Source organism: Pyxicephalus adspersus, chromosome 10, assembly GCF_032062135.1.
Source record: "Pyxicephalus adspersus chromosome 10, UCB_Pads_2.0, whole genome shotgun sequence".
NCBI lineage: Eukaryota > Metazoa > Chordata > Amphibia > Anura > Pyxicephalidae > Pyxicephalus > Pyxicephalus adspersus.
Genome location: NC_092867.1, coordinates 34,318,505 through 34,346,414, shown reverse-complemented (window position 1 = coordinate 34,346,414; position 27,910 = coordinate 34,318,505). Strand labels below are relative to the sequence as shown.

At 37.0% G+C, this 27,910-nt stretch overlaps 1 protein-coding gene across 8 annotated transcripts in view; it reads right to left on the bottom strand.

Annotated features, from left to right (window-relative positions):
• The window catches only part of PALD1 (phosphatase domain containing paladin 1), a 140,948-nt gene that overhangs the window by 79,217 nt on the left and 33,821 nt on the right, over positions 1-27,910 (bottom strand). For 2 of the 8 annotated variants that reach the window (XM_072423742.1, XM_072423745.1), the window contains exon 1: positions 23,522-23,793. The exons of the other annotated variants lie outside the window; for them this stretch is intronic. The gene's annotated coding sequence lies outside the window, so the exon portion shown is untranslated. Of the gene's footprint in view, positions 1-23,521; positions 23,794-27,910 lie in introns of those variants that run through there. 8 annotated transcript variants of the gene reach the window in all.

The window sequence follows — 27,910 nt, the reverse complement described above, 5'->3', positions numbered from 1 at the left end:
TTTTTTTTTCTTGTTTTCCCGTGCGGAAAACCTGGTGCGTCTTAATAGTCCGGAGCGTCTAATGGTCCGAAAAATACGGTAAATAAATAAACCTATTGAATAAAAATGCCATGACTACATTATACACCTGTGTTTGACTATCATACATATAAATAATCTAGCAAAATAAATATGGATAGCAAAAGAAAACAACTAGACACTTTTTGGCTCACAATATCCTCAACCACAATGAAGGATACTCATGTGCATTATATAAAAAAGGTGAAATCCATTCTATGAACTGCCAGGTAAACTGGAAAGCCAAACCTAAAGTAATAAGTCACCATGTCTCTACCATAGAAAATCTTAGAAAAATAATTGGGTTTCTACTTGTTCTACTACAGATGAAATGATGATGCTAATATAGTAACTTCTCTTTATTCCTGTCATGCACTCTGAAAAAAACAAATATCTCAAATCTCGCTAGAGAAGTATTCAGGGAACACAATGTAAGTACCGTACATATGCCATGTCTAATCATCATCATGTTTTGTAGTGCACTGTACTTTTTCATTACAAGCAGCATTTTGTAATGGACTTGGTTTATTATAAAAAAAAAACAAAAAAAAAAGTTTGCCTCAAGACAGTCACTACACAAAGCGCTCAGAATCTAAAAACACATAATGCATTTGTTAGAGATTACAAATGTTCTATGTCAATATGAAAATGGATCCTTAAGTCCTGTACAACTACATAACATTTTAGTGGCACTCAATTCCACACCACTTGAAAGATAAAAACTGGTTTAATATAAAAAGCTCTACTCTTGATTTTCCTACAGCCATTTTATAGGATTTATATTTCCTAGACTGTATAAATAAAGAAAATAGTGCAGTAAAGTGGTTTCAGGAAATATGTCTCATTACTTTAGCGGACAAAAGAGTAATATATTATGGAATCTAGGCCAATGTCTAATGTATAAATCAAAAGCCTATTTTCAATAGAGCAATTTACTTTTACATTCTACTAGATTCAGAAATGTAAACATTAAAACATACACAAATTACAAGACAATAGAAAACCCAAGTAAACATTGGGAAAATGAATTGTTCAACCACTGACAGTGACCTGAGGAAAGAGCAGAATCTGGGTTACATGTAGCTTACTGAGAATAAGATATATGTCATCGTATAAATCATGATGATGAAATAAATCCAGCTTTAGGTGACTGAAGGTAATGTCATGTAGCAGTCGGAGAAACCTACAAAAGCACAGTGAAATGTACTACAATGCAAAACTAATGGGTATTGTGTACTGCATGTGTATTTCTATACATTACTTTTTTGTTTGTTTTAGACGTAGTAGGGGGCTGTTAGAACTTCAGATTTTCCAATCGGGACACATTTACCTATCAAAACTACCTATGACTATATATATATCTATATGACTACCTATGACTATATATCTAACAAAGTCCCCAGAATAGAAAACAAGGTAAGAGTAAATCTCTCCAAAGAACACAACAAAAATCATTTCTGACAGAAGCGCTTATCAAACCTTAATACTGTGTGTGTGTGTATATATATATATATTGCGTGTATGTATATACACACATAAAGGTGACCTCTGTGCTTCTTTTTGCTGGAGGCTCCAAGATGACAGCCTCCATAGAGAGGTGCAGAAAAACACATGACAAATATTGGAATAATAAAGAAAGGAACACATGCAGTATATATATTGCATTTTGCTTCAAATATGTATTTTACATATTTTATTACCAGTACACACTAATCAAACAGAACCTATTTAATCAATCCCTTATGCCTGTAAATAACCAAACACATATCTGGTATGTATGATATATTACTATCTAGAACTGTTAACTGAAAATCTATAAGGAGATACTCTGATGAACACATTGCACTAGTCAAAGTATATCCAGACCTAAAACTATACCCTATTTGTTGGTGAGCATTGTCAATGGGAGAGAAAGTGATTAAAAATCTAAACGGTTATGGTTGTCACATGAATAAACATCTAAGAAGAAACTTCCAATTGACATCAATTTTCCTATGAAAACTAATAAACTACTCATCTTGAATTGGATTCCATTCATATCCTGTTGTAGCCCTGGAACAAGAGGCAACAGTAAATCTCCCCAAAGGGACACAAATATAATTTTGCTTTTCCTTGCACCAAGTTTTCAATACAAATATTAAAATTTAAAAGACATCACTTGATTACATTATATTCAATGTGCACCCAGACAGCATTTAAAGCCATTTGAGAAGTTGGGCCATGACTCACTATATGCTGATACACGTTTCACAATAAGTGTTTTAATGACTGGTAAAAAAAAATTGTGGAACAGCGGTTTTGGTAAATCTGCTGACTAAGAAGCAACTAAAAAGAATCCATAACATTTCACCCCTTTAAATCAGCTAAGTCAGTACTAAATTTACCATAATCTATAACTAGCCTGTGGAATGCTTAGCGTCCTCCATTAGTTTTATCAGAAACCTGGCCATATGCTAGCAGATCTGCTTCATCTCTGGTGTATCATTTTTTTAAGCAGAAGGGCTTTAAAAATGTATATACATTTCATTAGTGGTTATCCATGTTCTATTCCAAAAACAAAAGTGTCTGAATGATAATGGTGAGCACGCGATGTGATTGCTGAAGTCAAGCACTAGTTACAGCTACTTTTTGATGTCTATGTAAATCTAGTATTAATGCTTTCATGCAAATAAAAATGAATGTTGAGTCGGGTATACAACTTTTGGGTCTCTATGTGTAAAAATATATACACACACACATATATTATTTTCTTGTTGTTTCTGTGTGGTTTGATCTATATACAAATCCCTGATATACCAGAACAGTAAAATGGAACCTTAAGTCCTCAAGGCTTCTGTCCCTTGTTTGCTGTCATTATTATTATTAAAAACCACAGGCCTCCCAACTTCTCAACTTTAACTGTAAAGTGATATTTGAACACGGGGGGGGGGGGGGGGGGATACTTGTTACTGGAGACTCACCACTAGCAAGTATACATTTTTATCCACCAATATCCAATCCTTGGTTCTTCTATACTATGTGAATGAGAGCTCTATATATCCATGGTTTAATAATCCAGTAACTGCAAAGAGGAGGCTTACAACAGCTGATTTCTAAAGTTGAAGTTTGCTGCTCCTCTGAATTAATCTAACGACTGTAAACATATTGTTCTTGGACGGCTGATAGTCCTAGGAACTACGCTGGTCTAAAAGAGAAAACATGCAAATTGACATACTGTGATTGTCCATCAAATACAAAATGTCTTAAAAATAGACTGGATCCTGTGAATTTAATGATTAACTGGATAACAGAAGATAATCAGAAGTGCAATCAGTAAAAAGCTATAAAATTACCTAATACAAAAGACCTTGTCCTTTCATTGTAGGATTTGCTTCTCCAACAAAAGATGTATATTACAACATGCTTAGGCCATACAAACACAGAACTATATGCAGCTTGCAGGTTGTCACATTGTCTACTTCAACAAGGGTGTGACAAAACACTTTCACACCTTAGACATAATAATTTGCCTATAAAAAGGTCTACTTACAGAGCATTACAGGCTAGATTGGCTTTCAAAGAAAAGTTTGAGTACTGCAAAGAGTAAAATACTGTTTTAAGAAATACACCCTGCACCTAACAAAAATAATACATCACACATGTTGGAGATATTCCAAACAATGCTGTTTTTACTCATAACTACAAAAGCATAGGCTTGAAATATGTCTGAAGAAAAGAATAGCCAGTCATTAAGTACTATTCATGAAAAATCTTTAATTGGATACAGCTACTGACAAGTTACACTACTTGCGGTCCAACTGCATTTCTGGGTTGCCAACTTTTCTACCCGTTGTATTGAAACAATTTCTTCAAAATCCTACAACTGCAACTAAAGCTACGTACACACTTCCAATTATTATCGTTGGAAAACGAACGACGAACGTTCCTGCACGATATATACGAACGATCGTATAGCACCGATCCTGCACATAGAGATAACGACACGATCGTTCGTAGATATTGTACACACAATAGATACGATCGTTTAAGCGATAGAGGACGTGCACGACAGGAAAGTGTACGGACGTTCGTTCATCACGCATGCTCTGAACATGGACGATCAACGAACGACCGTACACACGAACGATGTTCAACGATCGTCGTCCAATCCGATACGCCGGTCCAGTCGTTCGTTTCCAACGAGTTTCCTCGTTCGTCGGCGTCGTTGGTTACTTTTTTATGAACGATTTTTTGCCCAATCGATCGTTCGTCGTTCGATTGGAACGATAAAAATTGGAAGTGTGTACGCACCTTTAGATCTGTCTAAAAGAATTAATTTAATTGGTGCTAAATGATTACATTTCAAACAATGCTCTGCCTTAAAATACTGCATTCACCATAGTAATTAGTAAAATAATTTGATGATGTTAACAACAGCAGAGGAAAATGCTGTTTTTGGTTCTTCCAGTAATTACCATTTGGAAATATACATTGCTTGCACTGGAGTTATTTTAACCTGGTATGAACAATCAAGATCAAGCCTAAAGCTGCGTACACACTTCCAATTTTTATCGTTGGAAATGAACGACGAACGACCGATTGGCCAAAAATCGTTCGTAAAAAAGTAACCAACGATGCCGACGAACGAGGATCGGATTGGACGACGATCGTTGACCATCTATCGTGTGTACGGTCGTTCAGTGATCATCCATGGTCTGAGCATGCGCGATGAACGAACGTTCGCTCACTTCCTGTGGTGCACGTCACTTCCTGTATCGTTCAAACGATCGCATCTATCGTGTGTACAATATCTTTGAACGATTGTGTCGTTATCTGTATGTACAGGATCGGTGCCATACGATCGTTCGCAGATATCGTGCAGGATCGTTCGTCGTTCATTTACCAACGATAAAAATTGGAAGTGTGTANGCAGCTTAAGATCCCGAACCCAGAAGAGGACCGGAAGAGGAGAGGGGAGTTTAGTTTAGAAATTACAGACAAGTAAGTTTATTTTATAGCAGAAAAGACAACCTCTTCCCTCTATAATAAAGAGCTTGACTGCTTGAAATGTTGTTTTATATTTAAGATTTGTGGGTCAGTCCAAAAGTGGAACTAAGGAGATTATAAAAGCTGCCATTGCTGAAGTCATTTTGTAGAATAATTGGCTGGATGGAAAGCTGATCTTTTGGCTTCAGATTTTTCACACACCTAAAACAAGCATGTAGATAACTGTGACAATTAGCTGAACACCTATGCTGTATTTACTCATTCTGGGTTAGAATACAGAATGCATTAAAAGAAAAAGGATCAGAATGTCAACAAAGCAATCAGTATTTTTTCACAGCCAGGACAGAAATGGAAGCTTTCACATCTCTGAATGAAGGGCCTACTTGTGGTTTACCATATAAGCATAAGAACAAACGAACAATAGCCAGTTAGCATGTTTCTACCTTGCTGCAGAAAATGTTTTCCACAACATAAAATGTACTTTGCATTTGTACGATAGAAATCATATTTAGGGAAAAATAACCCCTATCCTAGTCATATTAAGAGATGAAAACACATTTTTTTCATTTACAGAAGGGGTCCCCTCTATTTCTCACAGACAACAGTAGATGAAGTAACAAGTGGTTTACAATGTGTCGGAAAAAAAAACTCTGTTTATACCAAAATCTGACGTGTATGTGGTCCTTGTGTAGGGGAATTGAGGACCCCTGGCCTAATAGTAAAATACCACGTTTGGGCCACCTAAACCATGGAGTCACCTGAACAACTACCTGCAGTTTTAGGAAACAACTATGATAAATGTTGCATTTAAAATAAGTATTGTTGTTACAATGAACATTTTTTGCACATTTATTTTTGGCAAAGCATAATATAAATTGTGGGTCACAGACCCTATAAAATATACACTGTCATTATCTAAAAATACCTAATTACAGTATGCGCATTTAGGAAAAGTGACAAATGAAGGCTGAGTCAGACGCTCCATGCCTTGTTTGTATCAAGGTAGAAGTCTGGGAGCTTGTTTCCTGTTGTGCCGTAACCTGATTATAACAAACACCCCCACACATGAACTCCTGAATACACAGACAATATATTTCACATTATGGTTAATGCAGTCCACAGGCCAAAGAAATGCAAGTGCTTTAAAGAAAGAAAGCAACTGGTATCTTTATTTTTATACAAACTGTTAAAGAATGCTAATCCCACGGGTATTGGATGATTGTTACCTGATATAGCCATCCATGGAAAGATCGGCAACAACTGTTACGGGTAATGGACAGTGAAATTGTTGAGCAGCAAAAGCAAGACAAATCATTTGTGCAGATTGTAAAGTTTATCTGGGACTATGGGCCTTCTAGGATTAAATGGTCCATCTACACAATATGGTGGGGCCTTCTCCCTTGCTGCCACTTTCACCTGGAGAACTGAGAAGTGTGACACATTCTTTTCTGAAGCCCAATCTGATCTGTAATATTGAAGTTTGCGTATATTACTAAAGAAGATTGTTCTTGTACATGTTACATTGTTCTGTACTCATTAGGCAGCTGTATGCAGGCCCTGGCGGAAGTGTGCCAGAATATTATTACACAGTACTTATATAGGGCCGACATATTATGCAGCGCTGTACAAAGTCTATAGTCATGTCATTAGCTGTCTCTAAAAGCTCACAATCTAATGTCCCTACCAGAGTCATATGTCATCAATACAATCTAATGTCAATTTTGGGGGAAAACCAAAACTAAACCTAACTGCATGATTTTGGAATCTCAGAGGAAACCGGCGTACCCAGGGGAAATCCATACAAATACGAGGAGAACCTGCAAACTCCATGCAGATAGAGATTTGAACCTGGGACCTAGCGCTGCAAAGGCCAAAGTGCTAATCTCTGAGCCACCGTGCTGCCCACATACTAACATACTGCTCCTAAAGCAGTGAAGCTGGACATATTCCCATAGTAACTTCTAGAAACACAGTATGCAGCAATAGTATATGTGTATCCATCATAGCCTGTTCGCGAAGGGATTTTGAGATATATATATATATATATATTGCATGATTTTGGAATCTCAGAGGAAACCGGCGTACCCAGGGGAAATCCATACAAATACGAGGAGAACCTGCAAACTCCATGCAGATAGAGATTTGAACCTGGGACCTAGCGCTGCAAAGGCCAAAGTGCTAATCTCTGAGCCACCGTGCTGCCCACATACTAACATACTGCTCCTAAAGCAGTGAAGCTGGACATATTCCCATAGTAACTTCTAGAAACACAGTATGCAGCAATAGTATATGTGTATCCATCATAGCCTGTTCGCGAAGGGATTTTGAGATATATATATATATATATATATATTAAAATCAGAAGTTTACAACTATAGCAGGCAAGACTTTTTATTGCAAAAGGGACAGGAAATGCGCAGCTCAGTATAGGATGCCAAAATGAATGAACTCCTATTGGACCTGTCCAATCAAAATGGCAAAAGATACGACACACAAAAGAGGACTAGATGAAGATGGTGGAACCCATGACTGAGCAATGGGCAGGTGAGTGTAAAAAAACAAAATTGCAATCATACTGGTAAGATTTTTCCACCTCCTGTCCCTTCTGCAAAAAAGGGCCTGCGTGGTCCAGATTTGTATTTTAAAGTAATCATGAAAAATGGAAACAAGCAAAAGGTATGAAATGCACAAAGAAAAAAAAAGACTTGGATGCATTGCTTACATCTGCTGAGCACTGCACAGCTGAATATCCAGAGCTAAAATTCCATTGTGAATACATATCAAAAATTCACAGTAATTTCATTAATTAATAAGCTGTCCATACAAAGCAAATTTTCAGAAATGCATTTTCCCCAATATGATTCATATTAATGCTCAGATTAGCAATATGAAGTATTCTTGGAGATTCTTGCACTTGGAGGGTATTTTTACCGGGTTATATTTAGTACCCTGCTGCTGCTGAAAGTAGAAAGGGGGAAATAGTTTTTTTTTTTTTTTTGGTTTTACTTTATTATATCCCCCTAGAAAAACACCCATAGACAATTCATATGCATATTGTTATCACTATCTATCTTGTAATTAGACACTAATGTTCAGCTGGTAACGTCTAAAGTACTGTTCACTCAGCTCCAGTGTCTTTTAGCCTGTGTACATTTAGATGAATATTGCCCAAGATAAACAGCCGTGCTCGTCTTGGGTGAAAAATTGACATGTGTACAACAGACCCCCGTATTCTTCATCAATCCGCTGTACTGATCGGGAACAGTGCATTTCTATGGAGGACAACACAGCTGGGTGCAGCTTGTTCGTCCTCCAACCTCTTCATAGAGCAGAATGGTGCTGTGTGTACAGAGCTCCTTTGTTCATCAGTCACTGAAAATTATCATGAATCCCTTGACTGCAATGCTAAAATGAATATTTAGCTCAACCACCCAACATTTATCCCTGACTCAAAAAGCTTACCTTAAACTTCCTATTCATGAGCCCTAGAAGACACATATACCTGTCTTTGTAATAAAATGATTAATGTAAGATCATAAACTCATAAGTAATGCTTATGCATAAGAATATTAGATTGTAAACTCTTCGGGGCAGGGTCCTCTCCTCCTGAGTCACGTTCTGTATCTGTCTGTCATTTGCAACCACTATTTAACGTACAGTGCTGCGTAATATGTTGGTGCTTTATAAATCTTGTTTATTAATAATAATAATATTAACCCAAACACTAATACAGCCCCAAACTAAACCCTTGCCCTGTGCATTCATTTCTACAACAAGTTTGTGCAGCTCTTAGACTATGTAAATATGTCAGAAGCCAACGCTACTGATCTGTCTAAAGAAAAAAACTTGTCAGTGGATAGTTACCAGTAAGGTTGGAATTTGCTGGGCTATTGGTATAGCTTCCCCAAGATTACACCAATCAGACCCTATTCAGCTGCCATAATCATATATGTATTTTTCTAGTGGCTATGTTGTTTATACATAATAAGCAACACTAAAGGTGTACAAATATAAGCATGAAACCTTTTAGGCATTGGTAGGCATTAACATTGCATTTCAAGCACAATACAACTAAATATAGTCATGTGTCTCATGGAATACGAAGTCCGTACAGCTACAGGATACATCTGCCTGCATTTCACAAATTAAAAAGGAAGCAAATTGTGGTTCTGGACTAGTTTCTGTGATGTTCCCTAAAAAGTGAACAATTAATTTCTAAATCCCTTGAGGCATTTCCTTTGTAAGCAAAGATGGAAACCAAAGTGTTGAAGACATCCCTCTGATGGGGAACTCCTGCAGAAATGAATACAATGCCTAGACATGCTCAATTTTTGAGGCTTTAGCAAAAAATAGTCAGCTATTTGAGACATGTTGTGATGTGAGATAAAAGCTTCACCACTCCAAAGAAATATAATTACTGACTAATACTGTTAGTAAATATGTCTCATTCATGTTTTATATGCCTCATACCTAAACATATTTGTCTAAAAGCCCTTTACCAAGTAGCTTCATAATAAGGATTTTTAGGTTGTATTATTGCTAACTAATACACATTGACAACTAATAAATTATGTTTGTTATGCATGTTATGTTTTTAAATCCAGTCCCCCAACAAAAGTGAATATAAAAAAAATGTCCCTAAAATGTTTAAGGAGTGGAAGATTCTAATGTCTATCAGGATCATCATTTAGTCCAGGCAATATACCATTGATTGAGCAACAATTCTCTTGCGTTTATTCTCCTATTTGTGCTAAAAGAAAAATAGAAACCTGCCAGAGGACAACCATAGAGGCTGCCAAAGCTGGCCATTCCTTATGAAAATGCCAGTGGCTAGACTGGTGTTGTGATGCTTTGGCTTTCATTCTTTGAGAATCACTGACCCAAAACAGGCATTGTGGAGAAAATTAATTCTGACACCTTTCCAAGAGTCATTTACAACATCATGTTACGGATCTGTGACTCAAGCATTTATGCTAGACAAAGCCAGGCAACAAATATTTTTGATGGTTAGCAGTGGCAGCTCTTGCAGACTGAAATCCATGCAATCACTATCTTTAGGGACTAATAGAAATTCAAAAGCTAAGCAAACATCAAAATTAATAGGAATTTTTTGGCAGTGTAGTAGTTAACAGAAGCACTCAGGTGTGTTGAAACTTGGTCAAAGAGATTTTCAGAAATGCATGGGAAATTCTGCAACTTTTTTTTTAAAGGAACCTTTTCCCAGAGGCTGCCTTTAAGGCATATTTACACTCATGCTTTAATGCCAACACACATTAGTGTTATGCGATGCCATCAATTTCCAACAGTACTTTAAGAAAACACGTGTTTTAACTTACTGCATTGTAATGTACAATTGCATGTTGCGTTGATTTTCTGGTCTGCTCTGGTGTTTACAGTATGTTTAAATGAATGGGCTGCTTTAACACAATGCACCTAAATAAAAGTGTGTGAATGGGCCTCAGTTACCTACTTTAGGGAATCCTAGCTGTCAATCCTTCAATACCTTGTGAGACATCAAGTGGAATAAATAAGCAGATTAGAAACTCAGAGCAAATTCAGGTTTGTTTTCGGATGGCAACTCTTCTGTTTACCTCTAGCAGAATATTTCCATTGCTTTTGGATAAGTTGGGGAGTGGTTGGTTCCATGTTAGTCTATATTGCTCTCTGTCACCCTGGGGTCCTTTCTACTCACTTTTTGTTGGGACAGTATGCCAACAAAACAGAACACAAAAGTCATGACTGACTGCAAGCAAAATACAGAATAAGCTAAATTACATGTAAAATGCACTAGACTTTATGTACTTTGGTAAATTACAAGGCAGATGATCTTTCAGTGATCAAAAATAATTATCCAGGACTTTTTCACAATCCAACTGCCTTAAAAATTAGCAAATAAATGGGTCTTGTCAGCTACTTATAAGCTTTTACAGGTCACTTACATATTTTTGTGTTTAATCTGAAGCCATACCAAACTAGGTGTGGTGTATAGTATTCTGTCTAGTTTTCTTCTCACATCTAGTGCTAGTGTGCAAAACACAAAGATGTAGTTAGGGCAAATAGGATGTCTCACCCAATCCACCTATTTTACTGTCATTTTACAAAGATAACAAGTATTATCATTTTCTCTGGATAAAACTACCTTCTATGTTACTATAGAGATTGATGTGTTAAAGTCAGATAAATATTTTTACAGTTTTGTCACACATTGGAAATCTTATGTTTTTGTAGACTTAAAGTCTACCTATAGCTAAACGTTTTTAGTTTTGTTTTAGACAAAGCCAATGAAATTTAAAGTTAGTGTTTTTTGTGACCCCATAGAAATAGAATAGCCCTTTCTCCTATTTTTAACATTCACCATATTGATAACAAAGACAGTTTTAAAGCTTCCTCATATTCCTGGGAAATTTTCTTTATTACGGCTTCTTTCCCCGTTAGGATATTTCATTGCTTCTTGTTCAGTCTGACGCTTATCAGCTACACAGGAGAACATTTTCCCTCACTTAGAATATTCTGATAGCCATTAAACAGAAATTGAAAAAAATGTCTATATAGAGAAACAGAATTAAAAAAATTTGGGCTATGAAGAATCCCTAATTCATTGGATTTAGAGTATACATGTAAACCATTAGCTTTCAATTTATAAGGCATATTGGGGCTTAGCTCAAAAACAAACCTGACATTATCAAAGGGACACAGATAATATTTTATATATGCAGATACTGCAGACATACTAAATGTTGCTTGGCGATTGTGGATATGCGAGATGTTTGGTTGGAGACTGCTGCAATCAGAGACTAGGGACATGTTGTGGGAGGCTGGAAGACATCATTACTTACGCTATTGCTCTATTATACAGACTGAAGGATTTCAAGGGTCACACATAAAGTAACTATGCACCAACTGTGACCCTTTGGCTGGGATCAATCAAATTCAGCAAGGGGCAGGTAACTGTATATTCTAGTTTACAATCCAGCCATCTAGTTCCAATGTGCCTTTTTGTTTTCTGAAAATTCAAGACAGAATTTTTTCTCTCCAGTGTAAGGTACTCTCTGAGATAAACTGTTTGTCCCTCATCCCTATCTGATTGGGTGTAACAATATAATATTTCCCATGCAGCCAAAATTATTAATTTGCATTCAACAACATGTAGCGAAGAAGAGGTGGGAAAATAAACAAACTCATGCTGCTTTTTCAGTCCTACCACACATACTGAAAATTCTATGTACACTCTTTGCTTCTAGCCGTCCTGAATACATGCACTCATTAGAACATTATGGACACATATGGACCCTCTTTGAATATGTACCATGATAGATAATTGTCACCTGAGATAAACAATCGTGATAGTCTCAAGTGAAAATCTAGCATGTGTACAGCTGTCCCCAGATGTCATTCACCGATAGTCTTCCCCCTTCTTTTCTCTATGGAGCTGAACAGCACTGTGTGTAGGGCACTCGTTCTTTTTACTATCACTGGAAACGAAATATCATTTCAGCAATAGAAATCCAACATGTGTACATTAGATCTAGACAGCTGCCACCAGAACAGATATCCCTGTTAGAAGATTTCCCTCAACTCTTCTTCTAGTGATGATGGTAAATTTTGGAGTCCTTTCACTTTGTGTCCCAAAATAATGGCCACCAAAACAAAGACAGTAATTAAAACCTAGAAAAAGTTAGAACCTTCATCCCAATATAACTAAAAATAAAAACAAAGTTTTGATTAGAGATAATTCCTATTACATGCCGCTGTCATCATTATTATGAACATGCTCAACAAATTAAAAAACAACAATTCTTTTCTTCATCATTTCAAGGCTCAACTCCAGCCAAAACATTTTTGAGTTTGGCTCTAAAGCAGAAGGAAGATGAAGTATTCCATTGTAACATCATAAGGAAACAGTTATGCAAGCAAACTGATATATTTTTATAAAGTGATTTACTATTTTTAAAATAAACCAAAAGTTGAACATCTGCCAAGTGGTTGGGCATGAAACTAAAGGCAGATGGAAGTGTGCAGGAATGAGATGCAATGTTACAATTTTGTGAGTGACAGCAGCAAGCTATAGATGCTATCAGGAAGTGACTTCATGACACTTTGCCATTTCCTTTCACACATCCTGTAAAACATTTCTGAAAAAAACAGCAATAAAAAAGAACAAAAAGACAGAATTTTTGTGTATGGACAATAAGTACTTTGATAAATCTTGTGTATTTATCAGCTTACAACATAGTTGATAAAATTTTTGTGTATTACAGTACATGATAACTAACATGGTCAGAGCCAGTCTTCAGCCTAAGTGATCTATGCAATCATACAGGGTGCCAGAAAAATTGACTTCATTGCCAAGTGGTCATCAGTTCCATGTTGAGAATCTCTAGGGAGAGGCGGGTGGGCATAGCTAGATAGCAGTTGAAGCAGTGGGCAGGCATGGATAGGTAGTGGATGAGTAGGATATGTGTGATGATCACCAGGGAGAAGTGGAAGGCACAGGTAAGTAGTGAGTAGAGCTGAACAAATTAGTGGTGAAAATCAGAAGGAACATGATCATGGTGGTGGATAGAAAGGCCTGAGATTTAGTGCTCCATCACTTGGCAGTATTCTCCCCAGAAATTTTGTGGGAAGAAGCTCTAGGTGATCAGTGGCCTTGTATTGTGAACCAACTTTTCAGTAACCACCGAAAAACTGTCGGGTAGTTATTGAGCAGTGCTGGGTGGTGCACCCAGCTAAAACAGGTTGGGGAGAACACAATATATTTTTACTGATATTAAAATATGAAGCTTCAGTCAACTGTGATCATTTGTGGTGAAGTTAACCCCCATTTCCTGGTCATATTTTTAGAGTTAACAGTATCAAAAGTACAAATGCTTTCATACAAGGCCTTTAGTTAATCAAGATAGCATTGTGTTTTGGGTTTTTTTTTTGGAGATTTTTTGTGATTGGAACCCAGGCAAGCTACCCTTAACAGTAAATACATATTCACACAATTTCCTCAATGTTCCGCATTTTACCATCATCATTACATCCAATGCACTCACAGAGATTTACATTACATGATGAGGGAAACAACAGGCATTTGCTTTAAAACACAAGTAGATCTTTTCTGAAGCTGTCACTTAGAACATTAGGTCTTTTAAGACGAATGAAGAGCAAGACATAAGGAACAGAGCTATCTGTACCTAACATCTTCCTGTTTATACACTGGGTACAGAAACATCTGCATAGTTAGTGTGACTGAAGGCACTGCCAAGAGATACATCCTTTGCTGCCTGAAATTTATGCAATCTGTCACACTTTCCAACAAGTTCTTTTTTTCCAGTGTTATTACACCTAGTGTACTTATAGTGAACTGAATGTCAAAATTAGGTGTGTAAAAATGAAAATAAGACAGTGAATCTGACATAAAACTGTATCAGAAAAATACCCTAAGTTTTTAAGTATCTATGATCAGGCAGGTCATTATTGTAGAAAGGGGCAGGTAATGTCCCTTCTGTAATAACCCCTCTTACCTGCCTGATCATTCGCTCAAAAGTTGAGCTGAGCATGCGCAGCACCAGCTTTGGTTGCAAAGATACCCAACATTCTCAGTTTCCACCACATGTCCAGAATGAATGAACTCCAACATGCCTGTGCAGGAGTTACGTCATCCCAGCCAATTGAAATGGCTGAAGATCACAGGGAGGAACAAAAGAAATAAGAAGCGCTGTCCTTCTGGGGAAGAGAGACAGGAGTAACGTGAAGTTTAGTTCCACTTTAAGTACCAATGCCCAACTTCAGACAAATCTAAAATAAATCTAATGCATCCATGTGTATGTTAAAACCGCAGCTGGGCAGACTCCATGCAACCTATTAGTTCAGACCCTTTACTTTATCATGCCAAACCAATTGATTGACAGGAGGTGAAGGCAGACTGGTACAGCCAACAAAACATGTAATGTTAAAGCAACATTTGCATAAAAATTAAGAGAAAGTTGTTTTTCCAGGTTTCAGCAGTGAGGTCCAGTGATGTCAAACTAACACTGAAAACTGACTTAGTTCCCCTTTCAGATGGCAGTAAACAGAGCTTATAGTCTGTGTCAATATTACAGCAGAGTAGTCATGCAGGTTCCTAAACAATTGTAGCTGACAAGTTTTTTTTGTCTCTACACTGGGGGTGTAGAACTGCTAAACTCAAGCCAGAGATCTCAATACTCTGCCTTAAGAAAGGCAATCTTCTTTTTCAGTGGTAGTGAAGTTTTGATTGTACGGCTAGAAAAAAAAGGTTTTATATTTCCCTGTGAGAATATAAATAGAACACTTTGGCTAAAGAATATGTTTATAATGTTCTGAGTCATCAACCAGAAGGAGCAAACCTGTCTTTCACATGTCCTGGCACAGAAAATAATATAGCAAGGATTTTTAAGATTAAGCAAAAGCAGTGAACAACCTATAACATCTGACATACTACTGTGCTACACCTGTCAAATGTAGTTCTGCAACAGAGAAAATAAAATTACTTTAACATCAAAAACGTCAAAGTTCAGGGTAAGTCGTATACTTGCCTCTGTCGACTAATCATCCCACTCCAGTCAACCAGATTGCCTTTGTATCACCTAACACTGTACAGAATGTAAAGTGAACACACAGATAGTAATAAGGAGCGCTTGCCTTTTGCTTACCACGCTCATATGCTCTTATTGTCTTTGCAGTTTCACCCTAGCTTCTTTAGTCTGTCTAAAAACTAGTGTTATTTTCATCATAATCGTTTAGTAAGCCACCTCCAGACATGTTTAAACAAAGCAAATAATATTTACAGTATTTAATTTACACAGTTGCTTTGTGGCTTTAAACATCGGAAATACAAAATGCCCTCTGGATAAATGTTGCCCTACTAATCACATTTCAGGTTAGCAGGAAGCGGTTACAAGGTGCAGTGAACACAAAATATTCCTGCATAAATCTGATTTTTTTTTTTTTTGTAACTTGGCTACAAATATTTAAAGCGTACCTATACTCAGAATTTTTACTTTACATTGAAGGGTGAAGAACTCTTTTATGTAGAGTAAAAATTTAGTTTTTTTAGGTGCAACACCTTTTCTTTAAAAAAAAAAAAAGGGTGCAGCACCGCCGCCTAATTTTAGGCTGCCTAAGCAGTTGAGAATGAATGGGAGTGCAAAGCCTCCCGGGATACCTACGTCAGGCATCCCGGGAGGCTCTTGGGCGCTTCTTCTGCGCATGCCCGAGAAGGAGCCTTTTTGCTCAAAGAGAAATTTTTGCCGATCTCATGCATGCGCAGGGAGATGAGCAATTTTTTTTTCATCCTACGTCACCTGATTTCGTGCCTGGGTTGGGTGACGTAGGATGTAGAACCCGGAAGAGAAGACGAAGATGGTAGCGCCCAGAGCCAGGACAAATGTCGGGTCAACGTAGGACCAGATGCCGGACACCCCTGCAGTGATTGGTCTGCCCTGCGGGATTGAAGGCTAGTGTGTTTTTTGTTTTTTTGGAGTATACTTCCTGGTGAAAAAAACAAAAAGTCATGCATAGGGGAGTATAAACAAATCTTACACATGCTACCTTTTGGCAACCACAAATAAACTTGTTGTTGATTATGCCAGAGCATAAATTCCATAAGACCATAGACACGTGCAAGCCATTGGGTTAATTTTTGTCTGAGTGAATAGAGATAAGTCAGCAGAATTGTATGCTTATGAGATGCAAAAGTAAAAAACAAATTTGAGTTATCAGCTTATAGTAAAAATCTATGATCAGACAGGTCATTATTGCACAAAGGGAGGGGCGAAGACCCTTCTGAAATAATCTCTCTAGGTATCTGTCAAAACAGCTGAGCTGTGTATGTGCGCACAGCTTTGAATGTCAGAATTTCTAGCAATCCTGGCTTCCCACAGCATGTGTCAGAAATGAATGCACTCCTGCACTCACATCATCCTGGCCAATCAAGATGGCTAAAGACGTTAGTCCCGCTCTGAAAAAGTGGGGACAGGAGAGTATGGAGGGTTTCATTTCGCTTTTTTTTAAGTATTTTTATTTTTAGGAGGGGTAATTTTTCACAAAGCTGAAAGACTCTCCCCACTTACTTTCTTCTAGCAGAGATGGGATACCGGTAGATATATGGGTCCTGCCATTATAGATTTAAAAAGTGCACATCCTAGTGATTTCTTCTCTTTGATTAACTACACTATACAATATTTTCATAAGCCCATTATGTGCCCATTCAATGCAAAGTGACAGGTTTTCTTGAAGTACAACCCCCCTGCACACCGATTCTTACCATCTCTTTGCCTTCTGGAGTAAGATGTCTAAACCCTATGCCAGCAATGGTGTTGGAGCGTACACAGGTTTAATGACTTCCTTTTTTTCCTCACAAGATCATGTGGGGTCTGGCATTGAGCCAGGTATTTCCCACAAGTTTTATCAAAGTGACAGATAAGCAAGTCTAAGGTGAGTATCAATGGGTAAGAGTTGCTTCAAGACCCCTGAATAGGCAATTTGACACACAAACAAGCAGGTTGTGATTATTAGAAAATTCAGTTTGCTAAGAACATCAAGTAAAGTTTCTGCTGGATACACAAGTTCTATATTCAGTGGTGCTGTCCTAGTCACTCTTGATCTACACAGTGACCTGTCTAAACTTGAAAATTCCAGATATTAGTCAATAGGCATCTTACATGTATGATTAATTTATTGCCATTTTGTTTGAAGTTGCAATGTGAACCAAGCAAGAAGCACAAAAAAGGAAGGCTTCTAAAGCTTAATTTATAAACAGACCTCTTAGCTTTAAATACATATAATTCTATTTGGTGGTGTGGACAGAGCTACAGAAAAATACAGCACAAGCTTGCAGAGCATGACACTGTCAGACACCGTCTGACAAAAGAACTGCCTATTTGGAGACTGAACACTGCAATTTCTTTCTATTCATAGATTGCCACTGCTGTCTGATTAGAAAGTTTAGAAAGGATGCAGAGCTTCTGTTTCCAGTGTTATAACCTAAAAAATCTGCTCAACGTTACAAGTGTGCAGAAGAAAGATTATTTATTCCATGAAGTTCTAGAAGAACTTAAATCAAGTAAAATACAGTATTGGTTAAAACATTGGACATACCTTCTCATTTGTTTTTTTATTTTATTTTTAGTATTTTCCACATTGTAGATTCATATTGAAAACATCCTAATTATGAAAGATCACATGGTACTTATTGGCTGCTTTAGCTTCACTCTGCGATCCAACTCCTCCCAAACCATCTCTTTAGGTTAAGGTTGGGCAATTGTGGAGGCCATGTCATCTGATGCAGCCCTCCATCATTCTACTTCAAGATCAAATGGCCCTTTTACATAACCTAAAGGTGTTTTTTGGGTCATCTTTTCACATCTCCCAAAGACATGGTGGATGGAATCAAAAACCTTAAATTCTAACTCATCAGCCAAAGCACAGATTTCCACAGGCCTGACAGCCATTTCTTGTTTTTTGGCCAACACTTTTCTTGTTGTTCTTTCTCAGCAGTGGCTTTTTTGCAGGATTTTAACCAAGAAGGCCTGATGTATACAGTATCTTCTAAACCATTGATGTTAAGATTTGTCTGCTACTTGAACTCTTTATTTTTGTGGTTTTGGAGGCTGGCAGTTCTAATTTATTTATCCCCTGCAGTAGAGGTAATTCTTGGGTCTTCCTTTCCTGGGACTGCCTCACGGGAGACAGTTTCATCAGTGTTTAATAGTTTTCGTAACTACACTGCAGTTTTTCCAGACTGACTACCTTCAAGTCCTAAAGTAATAATGAACTGTTTTTCTTTACCAAGATGAGTTGTTCTTGTAATACAATGAAGTAGAACAGCAGTCAAATTGGGCTATAGACTGTAAAGAACTGTGTACCGACCCTACTTCTTCCCAAAACAACACAACTCAGAGACAGACACACTGAGAAGGCAAAAAATTTCAGACATTTACTCCTGACAAGGTATACCTGTTAATTTAAAACCATTCCAGGTGACATTTTTCATAAATATGATCATCTGTCATCAAAGCAAAAGGAGGTTACTGTGAAGACTCTAAAATCTGAAACTTCCTCTTGTTTAACACCTATTTAAAAAATACATTCATTTGTGTTCCTTCATAGTTGTCTTCACAGTCGGATGTCTGTAATATTAGTCTACAAAAAAGAAGATACTAAAAATAAAATAAGAAAAAAAAAAAAATGAACGAGCGAGTGTGTGCAAACTTTTGACTGGTACTGTACTAAAGGCCTCAAAAAACCCCAAAACCCCAAAAACAAATATAAATACAGACAGACCTTGTAGAACCCAGGCACTCTGCTTTTTCTTTTTTTGAGCCAGATGAGCTCTATACCTACCAAATAAAAAACTATTGTATGGCAGCAACATATCTCTGTTTAAGTATGACTGTACCCCACCACTGAGCCCATTATAAGAAGGTAATACTTGTTGCTGGATTTCACAGCTATATACTTTACTAAGGATATATTGCAATCCCCACCACTGAGCCCATTATAAGAAGGTAATACTTGTTGCTGGATTTCACAGCTATATACTTTACTAAGGCTATATTGCAATCCCCACCACTGAGCCCATTATAAGAAGGTAATACTTGTTGCTGGATTTCACAGCTATATACTTTACTAAGGCTATATTGCAATCTCAGATGCTGAGGAAAAAGGAAGGGTAGTTAAAGCTCCTGAATGCTTTAAAAACTTTGTTTTTGGTTGCCTGGCCTTAATTTTTCAGAACACCTTACCGCTTGCATGTGTATACTTCTGTGCTCTGATGACTGTACTGAGATCATACGGTCTTGTATTTTTACCTTCTATAAACCAAGGTCATTCTACATAGGATTTTATATTAAAGGAATCCCTGGTATCCTTTACATATGCATACTTCCTGGCTGACAGGGTTGAGCAGGAAGAATGTGCAGTAAAGGAGGCACATATGGTGCTACTTTTTAAACACAAAACACTTCCTATAAGTCCTTTCCTACGGTCAGCTTGTTTTCCTCTGTCCATTCTTTGAGACCTTGTCATGAAGGTATGTATGGCACAAAAACGACAATGAGAGCTTCTCAGACTGCAGGGATCAAAACCATCCAATAATATAAAAATAATGATGCATGTCAGGGAACGCTAAGAATTTGCTTCCTTAGAAACATTCTATTGTATAAAGGACTGACAGCCTTAATGATTACTGTGATACACACGGGTTAATGTAACAAGTTCTTAAAAAGCACACTCTGACCCCTACTCACCCCTTCTGCCGTCTTGTAACACCAACTAAAAGTTAAGAAGCTCTAAGCTGGCTTGGTCAGAACTTACACTTAAGAATCAGGGCCGTTCAATGGCTCCAAGTATTTACAGTAAAGAACTGGAACACAATGCTGTATAATACACGAAAGAAGACCGAAATATTCACCCCATGCCCAAAAGTACGCAAGATCTTGCGTTAAAAAAGTTTGGTAAGGAAGCGAGGGAAAGATAAGTATAACAACAAGGGATGGTGGGCTATCAATGAACTTGTTACTTTGCGCTGAATTTAATAACCTGCATACACAATAGTCAAGCAAAATGTAAGCAATAAGGGTCATTTAGATCCAAATCGCAGGCTTTCCAACCTCTATTAAAGAACATTTGTTTTCAAGTCAAAACTTATTAAAAGCATTTAATAATTTTGTATTTACCTAAACAGGGACAAGCCGAAAAAATGTAATTTTCTAAAACATATGAAGTATGTCTCCTAGTTCTTGAATTCACCTTTGGAATAAAAAAGCAATAAGTCCTTGTAGTGTGGAGGAGGACCCCCGAAAAGGTATGGAAGTATTCTGCCCTAACAATGCAATAATTTTTTATTCAATTTTGAATGCCTAATCAATTGCGTCTTACCTATGAAGTTTATACTACAGATGTTACTCCTTCCGAAACGGCATATGACGCATCTAAATGTTATTTTTGTAGTACAGTGCCCCACCTAAAATCCTTCACCAGTAGCTACTTTAGCTATATGTAATTCTGGTTTTTGCTCTGTGCTGTTTTCCTGAATATTTTAAAACTGCCCAAGTTTTAGATTTTGTATAAAAAGCATGGATTCTTTATAGTTCTAAAGCCATATATTATTTATTTCCATTTCACAGCAATATGACAATACAACTGAACTTTTTTGCTGCCAGATTCTGGGACTTTTTAGAACACCACCTAAATGGCTGCTTACATTATATGAACTGTTTGAAGTATTTCCTGGAAATGCACATTAAGAGTATCACACCTGCTTATTTACTTTGTAGGCAATATATCAAGTAGGTTCTGTAGCCATGCAAATATCTGTGTTATTACGGAGCCAGTTACATCTCCTTATACTATAGAGATGGTACAAAGACAAAAATAATGAGTTTGACCAGCCTATAGACATCTGACGTAATCATTGTTTCAAGTAAACAGAGCGTTTGTGCCACTATTCTGTCCAGTACCATTTTTTTAAACGACTGCTCTATTCATACAGTAGTGGGCACCTGGCCTCGCTGAGGGCATTATTACGCCGTCAAATGTTTCTTCAGGTGCAAATGAGGGGCCAGGCTCTAACTCCTTTAGATCATTTTCAGAATATATGAACATTTTTAACCACTAAATAGAAAAGTATGATTGACTATGGTTTACAAAATAGGATGCCAATTATCCATAAAGTGAAAACACTGGTAATATCAAACTGCACACATAGCAAAATAAAAGTTTTATTTTCACTTTTCTATGTGTTTGACTATTACTAGTTTTTAACTTGTAAATAAATGAATTTTCATTTCATCTTTTCTTGTCATATTTGAATTTCTGAGATGCCTAAAAACAATCCCAAAGTAGGCAATGCACACATTCAAGTAACAATGTATCACAAAATGAACACTATACAATTACCAAAGACACTGCAACTATCATTCTCATCACATATAAAAATCATTTACTGTATCATGTAGAGCATTTTTTTTATTAAATCAAACCTGGCTTCTGTTGATTAGGCAGTGAAAGAAAACAACGTTGCTCTTTGGTTACTATCAGAAAGGTTTGCTGACACTAAAAAAGCATTCACATTAAATTTTGCATTATAAATGCAAAGTTCACTTTTTTACATATATTGTATTCAGTGTCAGAACACAAATAGGTTTTGGTAGATGAACTAGGCTATGAAACAAACTTCTTTTCTCTGAGGTCTACAGGATAAAAGGATGAGCGGCAAATAAAGGGCAGGGTGTAGAATTTCAGCACAAGGAGGGGTGTCAGGGGAAACACACACAACCAAGTCACAATAGCTGATGCAGGAGGGTTGGCAAAAGTTATAAAAGGCACTGAATGCATTGGGCATTTTTCAGTGTGGGAAAACTTTCAAGGTGAGTGTAGCAAGCATGTTAAACCATGTGTTACTGATCTTGTTGCACAGAGTTAACACAACTTGCAATTGTTTATCAGGCCTCCATGTCATTACTTACATGTTCATTAGCACTGCATTCAATTTAACTCCTTCTTGTTGGAAGAAATGACATCACACTACAAAGTACCACTGGTTTGCACAGACAAAAGGCAATGTAATCACTAGTATGCTAATGCAGGACAAATGTAATGAGAATGTGGAAGGAGTTTAGAGCTAGGCTTCTAAATGGGAGGTTACTGGATTGGCATCCTTTTTTATTTCAAAACGTGACCTGAGTTCAAAAGTATAAACGGTGACTGAGATGTCTCGGAAGTTCACTTTAATAAAGCCTGTGAAATATCCTTTTAGTCACCCAACAAAATCATGTAATATCTCTAATGATAATAACCTTGCCACAAAAAGATGCCAGCTCCTGATACTTAAACTCCATTTGTTCTCTGGCATGCAGCTGCTTTGCAAGCAAACTTTTCCAATTGACAGAAGTGTTAAACCACAGCAAAAAAAAAAAAAAAAAAAAAAAGGCGTAAGTAAATAAGTAACAAAATCATCATGGAAGTTGCTAAATTACCTTCTACTATCTAAACACAACAAAAAGCAAAACTGCTCAACAACATTGTGAACTAAAATGTGATTTCTCTGTAATCAATTAAAAAAAACATTTTTTTAAGGCACCAGTCCACTTTAAAATCAGCTTATCTCACCATGAGGCAATGCTGAGATGTGATTAAGATAACAATAAACACATGTGTCATAAGATTGTACATGCAAAGTCTGCATTATGCATCAGTGTGAATGAAGCTTGTACACACCTAAAGTGCAAGTCATACATATATAAAAGTAGTTTGTATCCCACAATCATGTCTGCACTAAAACCAACAGATGTGATCTCCAGATATAGGATAGAAGAAACAAGTCATCTTAAGGTACCAGCTTGCTGGAATATTAGAGCAGCAATTTTCTAATGATAACAGCGAAGAATGAATCAAACTCCTAGGGATTGTGTACATAAGTCTATGTATGTGCCACAAATAGAACAAATGCTACAACAGTTGTCAGTAATACCTGATATCCAGCTGTTCATTCAGCTTCCTCTAAGCTCGGCAAACAGGGCTTTAATGAAATGTAAAAACCAGGAAATAAAAGCTCCGGTTATCTCACAGGATGAAAAAGCCCCACATGCTTCTTAGTATAATCCAGACACAGTCCCTAACATCACACAAGTTTCCTTCAAAAGGAGCAACTGGGGGCTGGGCTGGGAGGTAGCAAATCCTTTAGAGAAGTGTTTTCTGTGCTGAGCACGCTGAATTAGAGAGAGAGACTCTGCACAAGCAATGTATTCCCCTTCATAATAGCCCTGACTGTCTGGAGGATGTGGGGGAGGGCTTACTGAAAAGAAGGCCTGCACCATCTCAGACCTTTCTGCCAATCAGAAGGCTTCCTGGCAGCACAAACTGCTCCTACAATCACTGAACATACTAGATGCAACCACCTAGACAGCAGCAATATTACTCTCATAGATACTTTGTAGTAGCAGCAGCTGAAGGAAGTGCTGCTTACAGTTTCACTGCACATATATCATGAGGAACCTGGAATATTTCATGAATCATGCTGTAATAATACTCTACAAGTCCTAACAATGCTTACATTTTTTGTTTGCTCATTTCACTTAGCTGTAAAAGAATAATCGCACATTTTACAAAATCCTGGTTGTATGTTTTCTGTAAATCTTATTGGTATTGTAAGAACTTCGCTCATTTTACAAAATCCTGGTTGTGTTTTCTGTAAATCTTATTGGTATTGTAGAAACTTCGCTCATTTTACAAAATCCTGATTGTTTGTTTTTGTGTAAATCTTATTGGTATTGTAGAACTTCGCTCATTGTACAAAATCCTGATTGTTTGTTTTTGTGTAAATCTTATTGGTATTGTAGAACTTCGCACATTTTATAAAATTCTGATTGTATGTTTGGTGTAAATCTTAATTGTATTGAAGCTCCTGTACATCATCAAGCCCCAAGGAAAAATTGACAACAAATGATTATTAATAAACTGTTTTTATATAGTGCCAACTTGTTATGCAGCGCTGCACAATAAAAAAAAAAAAAAATTAATAATAGCAAGATCTGCTTGCATTGTAAAAATTGATTGTGTTCTTCCTGGCTAATTTGTTGATGACTGTTTTCACTATGCATCAGTTATGCTTGTCTTGTCCAAAAGTTAAAATTGGTAAGTATATTTTTTGATTTTGCAAAGGTGTTTATTTAGGAATGCTCATTTTTTTCTAATTGATGCTAGACAATAATGATTGTGTATTGATATAACTGATACAAAGTTTAGAAAAACAGGTGTATTTGTAATCTTGTCTTTGTTCCTGTGGATTTGTATGTACTTCATGATGTTTATTTTTATGTTCTGACATCATTCTGCATTTTACGCCTACACTTCCCTTATTTTAATATATGTTTTATTTGTTTTTTAGTGATCCTGCATTCTTATATAAGTTGAAATCTTTATTGAAAATTTGTTCGTATCTTATTACAAACAGGACATTTCTCTCAAGAATGATACTAAGCTTTAAAGTGAAACTTATGCACAATCAAGCAGGTGGTTATTACAGAAAGGAGGTTCTGCAATAATTCATCTTACATGCCTGGTTGGGCCAGAGACCTGTCAAAAAAGCTGAGTTGCGCATGTGCAGCTCAGGAGAGGTTGCCAGGGAAACCCAGCAGTCCCAGTTTCCTTTGAATAAGCTGGGGATGGATGGACTCATTGGCTGGAACATAGGAGCTAGGTCATCCCTGCATGGGCAATCAAGATAGCAGAAGATTGTAAGTTGGAAGAAGAAAAGAAGAAAGATAGCAGCTCACTGTGATGGAACAGGAATAGAGGAGTTTCACAGGTTTAGTTTCCCTTTAAAAGTCCAGCCACCCTAGGATACTATACATCTCCTACACCAGGAATATTTGTTGTCTAAGGGTACCATCCATTCCAAGGATAGACGCCAAGTCAATCACTCACAGTGGAAAAATGATCAGCTACGGTTGATACTTGTTGGTGGAAACCGTGTTCTGAAGAAGCTCTGGAACATGTCCATGCTATCGGTCTATAAACTTTATTTGACATAAACGGGGAAAGCAGTGGAAATGTCTCTTCACTTCCTTGTCTGGAGATGCAACGGGAAGTAAGAGCAAATTTCTTCAAAGTTTTGATTCCTCCCTGGGACAGTGGTCACATAAAAAGGGTCTCCACTAAAAAATTCTCAGAATTTTCATTCTGCTAACAACTGTAACAACTGTTGTCATGGTGAATATGGTTAAGTTAATTAAATAGTGTGAATTTAACAAATACAGAGACAGTAATAATAACCTAGCAGAGTTTATACCCCTTCTAACCTCAACAAGAACTAAACAGTTTGGCTATACATACACAATTAAGTCTATAGTAGTCGGGTTCCCATCCCTTTATTCACCTATGTACCTCTACACCAAGCCCAGTGACAAAGGAAAAATGTACTTTTAGGTAGTTTTTTGTCTTGAAACCTCCTGAACAATGATGTTCAAGCTGAAAACAGCAAAGGTACCTGCAAGGACTTAGGGGTCTTGTCACTATCAGGCCTGTCCATGCCTGTTTTGGTATGGAGCAAATGGTACACAGACAGTAGGAGGACATAATAAAGGACAGAATTCACGAGGATCAATGTCTCTAAAAAGCAGTAAAAATGAACAATGACAATCCCAATTCACACCCTGCCTCACATTCTCTTCAAAAGTGTGCTGCCCCATCTCATCACATAATTACTACCATTTACAGCTAATGGGTTGTCTGAACCCAAACCAATAGATATATACTGCCAACATCCCTAAATTCTTAAATACATAGAAAGTTATATATTTGAGCCATTTTGTGACATGTACTGAATTGCCTTTAAAGTCCCACAGATATACCTACCTTTCTATGTACTACAATTTACAACTGACAAACACTGCACTAGCTGATTGGCTGAACAATAAGAGGGCACTAAAAGAGTAGTTGCAATTACACATTTTTATTGCTAGTTTGAGGTCGCTCATATGGCATGAAGCATAATTAAAAGTATACTTATCCTATAAATGGTGGCACATGAAGGTTGCGCTGTACAGATAAAATGGAAACATTATTTATTGTGAATTTTTAAGGGAATCTGGCATGAGAGAATAATGGAGGCTGCCTTCTTGTTTGTGCTAAGTTTTCTGACTTCAGTTTTAATGCGGACCCAGGGCGATCATATAAATACACAACTACACTACACTTGTTCTTTGATCTAAAACCCAAATGAATTGTCGTCTGATATACAGCAGAATTTCTAATACTTTTAGTAAGAGGCTTGCAAGGGCCTTCCCAGTTATTCTGTAATGGCAGAGGCGCTTCATTTAATCACAAAAGAACTAAAAATAAATAAGAGCAATAAATGGCACGCAATCAAGTTGTTCCCTTAGCAATCTCACTTAGATTTACCCCTTCTATTAGAGAACTTGTTCTACATTTTGAGATAAATTGTTCCATGGTGTCTACATATACTAAGGCTAGTGAGGGTTTACCAGTTGGTTTGGTTTACCAGTTTATCCAGTGCAGCAAAAAGCCAGATGTACAGCTCCTGCCATGTTGTCTAGAAATACTCGGGGGAAGTTTTTTTACTTCCTGGCCACCAATATCTTCATACAACAGTAAATATTTAAAGGTTAATGAGGAACTACAAATCTTAAGAAATGGACTGCCAGCAGAGTTGGGCTTTAAGCTCCCAGAAACTATTTTGCATAGGTCGATTTCTAATGCAGGTTCTTCTTTTTTTTTTTTTTTTTTTTGGGGGGGGGGGTGCATAGTTGAATTTTGCAGCATTGCGTACCATTGGGCAATCCTTTAAAAATGGTTTCTGTGTTTTAATGGGAGGTTGGGGAAAGTTTATGAAAACATTTTAATCAATATTATTACTATCTATATAGAATATAGTGTGGGAATAAAGATATAAAAAAATAAAGCATCAATATGTTGCCAGAGCACTAAACAGTGCTGAAATTCAACACCAGGAAGAAGATTGGGTGAAGATGGCGGCACCCACAATGGATTGAGATGTATGTGTCTGGTAGAAAGCTGTGCCGTCTGATAACAGATGATTCAGTATTTAAATGACTCATTTCAGTTATGTAAATAATAGGTTTCCTTCAGAATTGCTAAAAAGTAATCATACATATAACCCCCGCCCCCACCATCACTACCTTTTACATTTCCCAAAATGCTTTGTTTTCCATGATGTACAAGTAGGTATTTTGTATATCTATCATTTATGACAAGTGGAGATACTGTCACTTTTGAAAAAAAGTAGGATGTTGTTCTGTTGATATTCTACAACAACTTAACCATTTATCCCTGCACTAGCAGGTAAGCAGTCTCTAATGCAGACAAGTTTCTGCAAGCA